Source organism: Sceloporus occidentalis, unplaced genomic scaffold, assembly GCF_023333645.1.
Source record: "Sceloporus occidentalis isolate IW3139 unplaced genomic scaffold, rSceOcc1.0.p SCAF_250, whole genome shotgun sequence".
NCBI classification, from domain to species: domain Eukaryota; kingdom Metazoa; phylum Chordata; class Lepidosauria; order Squamata; family Phrynosomatidae; genus Sceloporus; species Sceloporus occidentalis.
In genome coordinates, this window is record NW_028317230.1 from 794,448 (window position 1) to 799,582 (window position 5,135).

Below are 5,135 nucleotides of genomic sequence, written 5' to 3' on the forward strand. Positions count from 1 at the left end.
TCCTAAGAGGCGAAGAGAAGTATATAATGTCTTACCCCAACGGGGTTGACAGATTTGGTGTGGATCTGGCAGTCCTCTTGTTTTTCCGTCCCCAATAATGTTTTTATTTTCATATATTACCCCCTGGACTGCAGTTAAACAATATTTAATGGGGCAATACAACAAAAAAAGAAATCTTCATCCAGTGCTGCACCACTTTGTACAGTTTTTGTAGTTTCCTATTAGACCATATTCATGCTAATAAATATTATTTATTAGCACCAAAATATAAAGAGTAACACACTAAAATGGGTCTCTGGACCGTCAGCCTCGGCCACAATACGTCACGGGCCGGATATACAATAAGGCTGCTTAGCATGGAAGAAAAGTAGGTTTAATCTCATGTTGTTCTATGGGCCGATTATTTGTGGCAGTGGAACTAAAGCCTTAATATCTAAAAGTCCAATTCCTCACTCACTGAAAGTCCCTGTAAGACATCGTCTGGTTCCCCGCAGGCCGTATGATACGGAGTCCGGGGGCTTCTAAAGTACATTGGTCTGAAATAACAGAGACAGAACTCATACAAACGGCGAATATGCAGCTGCCCCGGGCATATAAAGAAACCCCAAAAACAAACATTTACTGTAATACCAGTGAAGGATTTTTAAAGCCATGACGAACAGGAGATTAACCCCTTCGTGACAAAGGCTGATTTTACTTTTTGTACCCTTCGTGACAATGGCTGTTTTATCGTTTCTGCGGTGTTTGTGTTTAGCTGTAATTTTCTCTTAACCCATTTACTAAACCCACACAAGTTATATATTGTTTTTTTCAGGACAAGAAGGGCTTTCTTCAGACACCAAAATTTTTTTCATATGATGTAATTTCCTATAATAAAAATAATAAAATATGACGAAAAATTGAAAAAAAAACACATTTTCTCACTTTTATTTGAAAAATCTTTTATTCATCATAAAAAACTACTGAAAAAACCTGCTAAATAGATTCTACTATTTGTCCCGAGTTTAGAAATACCCAATGTTTTTATGTTTTTTTGCTTTCTTCTACACGTTATGGGGCAATAAGTACAAGTAGAGTTTTGCTAATTCAAAACCATTTTTCTCTGAATCTGGTAATTCTGTCTCTATGTGGTATTTGGGGCATCTTTGAAGCCAGCAAATTAAATTTACCCCACCAAACCATATATTTTTGAAAACTAGACACCCCAGGGTATTTTAGATGCTGATAGTTTAACCCTTTCCATGCACTAATCCTACCACCAACCCTTGTCAAAGTTTGGGATAGTAATTGTTTTTGGTGTTTTTTTCACATACTTTGTACTTCAGGTGTGAAATTACAGCTCCTGGTATATGTCACTGTCCCACAACACCCCGATATGTGTTCAGCAACATCTCCTGAGTACATTGATACCCCACATGCATGGGTTTGTCAGATTGTTTGGGGGCAAAAGGGCCACATTTGGAACATGAGCAATTCAAATTCAGTAGGAATTTTACATCTGGGTAAAGAAAAATGCTTGTACCCAACTATCAGTAGGGACAGGTTACAAGAAAGCCTGGCCTATCTCCAAGAAGGGATTTGATCTAGCACCTTAAGTGGTCCCTCATGCCACGGAATGGACACAGGGGTCACTTGACAGTGCAAATAAAAACGCTTAAAAATGGTGGAGCAAATAAAAGCTAAAAAACAGTAAATGTAACAAAAAAAAAAAAAAAAATACAAAAATGGAGCAGGAACAAAAAAAAAATTAAAAATGGGAAACTGTGTGATACAGCTTGAAGCAGTCACCGACACAGAGTGCAGGTTTTCCAGGGCAATCTGGACAGTAAAATGTGGTGTCCTTTCTTTGCCCCCTGCTGTAGCATACCCTGCATCTCTTTTGGGGATTCTGCTTCTTTGCTGTAGGGGGGATTTTAAAAATAAAATGGGTAGCCCCAATTCTGTTGGTTCCCATCACTACTTGGGGACCAGGTGCATCACGGTACAAGATACCTGAAATTACTTCGAGCTGAAACTGCAAAAAAGACAGCTTCAGCCCAGTGTCTGCTTTTTTGTGCAGCAAAAAAGCGTTATAGGTTGCAATTTGCATTAGATAAATTGCAACCTTCTTGTACCAGGCCTTTGTCTTCCTCATAATGAGGTAGGGCTGTAGGAGTTGATCTGACAGATCAACTCCACCCATGTGCTTGTTATAGGCCCTGATGCACACTGGCTTTGTAGTGACCCCAGCTCTGCCACGGACAGAAACCTCCACGGTTCTCTCATCGTGGATGGTGCTCAGCATGCACACCTCTTTTCTGTCCTTGAACTTCAATGCCAAAAGCTCCTCTTGGCGTAGAGCTGAGGTCTCCCCCTTTCCTAGCCGGGTGCGTGCCAGGCGTTGTGGGAAACCCAAGCGGTTCTTTTTTATAGAACCGCAAGCTACCGTATCGAAACAATACAGCAGCTTGAACAAAGGGACGCTTGTATAGAAGTTATCTACATACAAGTGGTAGCCTTTGTTCATAAGGGGGAATATTAGGTCCCAAACAATCTTGGCACTGGTGCCCAGATGATCTGGGCAACCTGGAGGGTCAAGGTAGCTATCCTTACCCTCGTATACCCGGAAGGCATGAGTATATCCTGTCTCGCTCTCGCAGAGCTTATACACCTTCACTCCATACCTAGAGCGCTTGGAAGGAATATACTGCTTGAATCCCAACCTTCCTTTATATTTCATTAGGGATTCATCCACGCAGATATTCTTTCCAGGTGTATAAACCTCTGGAAACCTGGCAGCGAGATGGGTAATCAGGGGGCGGATTTTGTACAGCCTATCAAACTGGGGGTCCTCCTTAGGGGGGCACAGGCTGTTGTCGCTAAAATGCATGAAACGAAGAATCATTTCATACCTTTGCCTAGTTATAGTTTGGGCAAAAATGGGGGTACTAAAGATGGGGCTGGTGCTCCAGTAGGAGCGGATGGAGGGCTTTTTTATAATGCCCATTAACATTGTGAGTGCCCAGAATTTAAGAAATTCTGGCACGTCAATGGGAGTCCATGGCTGTTTTGCCCAAAAAGAATTAGGGCTAGCAGCACGGTGCTGCTGGGCATAAATGTTTGTTTGTGTGACAATGTCTCCCAAGACATCGTCTCCCAAAAAAACCTGCACAAATTGCAGTGGAGTGAATCCTGTAACATCAATATTGATGCCAGGAATTCCAGAAAAAGGAGGGATAGCTGGCTTGTACCTATTAGGCGCTACCCATGCCTCTGGTGCACTGCCACGACTACGTGTGGTAGGCGTCCTAACAGCCACAGATACATCACTAGATGTATCTGTGAACTGACCAACGTCAAAATCTGACGCTGTATCAGTGGCCTCAGAATCTGTGGCCAAAAAGGCATACGCCTCCTCAGCCGTATACCGCTGCATGGTAAGAATTGCAGCAAAAATAGTGGGGAAGGAAAGGGTTAATGGCTATAATAAAAAAAAAAAAAAAACCTAAAAAAAAGTAAAAAAAACTAAAAAAAAGTAAAAAAACATGTAAAAAAAACAAAAAACCCAAAAACAATTGCCACTATGCAAGATCACTGTTTATGCAGTGATCACTGGCAATGAAGGGGTTAATATTATATGGGTGGCTCTTATAAGAGCCTTTGGATCAATATATATATATTTTTATTAGGGAACACACCGATCTGTCTCTCTCCCTCACTAGAAGCAAGTGAAGGAGGGGGGCAGATCCAATACTGATCAAAGGCAATGTTTAGAAAACATTGCCTTTGATTTATCAAATCATGATCACTCTTATGAGTGATCTGACCACTAGGGGTGTTATTCACTGGATGTCCATGACATCCAGCAACACCCCCCCGATGATGTCAGCAGGCTCCGCCCCCCGGCTTGATGGGCGCCGCCATCTTGAAACACCGCGTGTGTTTCGAAGACACCGGCACCGGGAAGGTAAGTTGAGCATTTAGGAAGCGATCGCGAGTCGCTTCCTTTGCTAAACAGGTGTTGCAAAGATGCCTCGATACTGAGGCATCTTAGCAACACCAGCTAAGCAAAGGAAGCGACTCGCGATCGCTTCCTAAACCCGTTTTTCGGCGGCGGGCGCCGCCATGTTTGAAAGACGTGCAGTCTTTCAAACATGTTTTTTTTTTTGCTCCTAGGAGCGATCGGGGGGGGGGCGGGAATGTTTTTTTTGGTGTTGCTCAATGCCTCGATGTCGAGGCATTAGAGCAACACCGTTTGAGTGAAAAAATCGATCACGGATCGATTTTTTCACCCGTTTAAAGACGTGCCGGTCCTGGCACGTCAATTGTCATAATCGTCACGATTTTCAGTGACGTGCCCGGACCGGCAATTGTCACGAAGGGGTTAAAGATCTTTGGTCTAAAAATTGGGACTGCCCTGCAAAATCCAGGATTGTGCAGTATTTCAATTCATTTTATACGACAAATACAAAAGTGCCACATCAATATATTCAAAGAAATCCACTAAAGTGTTTACGTCGATAAAAAAGTAAAGCAGAAGCACGGAACCCTCGTGCATTGTGACATCATAGAGTCTGTGACATCACAACACTGTAAAGCCGGAGCGCGCTCCTCTGCTTGCTCAGTGTAGTTGGGCGCTCGCACTTGTAAGCAGCTATTCATAGCGGACTTGAAGTGTTGTAACCAACGGCATCAGAGATTGAGGAGATTTAAAAGAAGAACCTTTTAAAAAGGAGAGCTATGGGGGACTGCTGTCTACTCCATGGACTGAGGTGGGTTGGAAGGAGATGCTGCCCCAGAAAAGTGCAGAAGTTTTTCAAAAGAGTAAAAACAGCTTTCACCAAAAAGAGTGAGGGCCAGAACAAGAAGCACTTGGCCGGTGGAGACCGGGTCCCGAAAAGGAAGAGAGAGAGTAGCAGTACAGAGGAAGAAATAGGGAGAGCGAGGAAGAGGATCAAGCGTACTGCTAATGAGAGGGAGGAGAGCAGCCTGTGTCTGAGGGCAAAGGAAACAAAAAGACGCCGAAGCAGCAGCACAGACAGCTCCGAACATGAGAAAAAGCGCTGCAAATACAGCGAGAAAAACAGCCAGATTCTGGGGCATCAGGAGAAAGAAGGAGCGGAGGAACATCTGGAGGAGCGCAGAAGGGGAAAGGT

At 43.4% G+C, this 5,135-nt stretch overlaps 1 non-coding gene across 1 annotated transcript; it reads right to left on the reverse strand.

Annotated features, from left to right (window-relative positions):
* Positions 1-1,514: 1,514 nt before the first annotated feature.
* On the reverse strand, positions 1,515-1,644 carry LOC149276035 (small nucleolar RNA SNORA35). The gene has a single exon (XR_016279361.1). It is a non-coding gene; the product is annotated as a small nucleolar RNA SNORA35 (small nucleolar RNA).
* Positions 1,645-5,135: the final 3,491 nt, after the last annotated feature.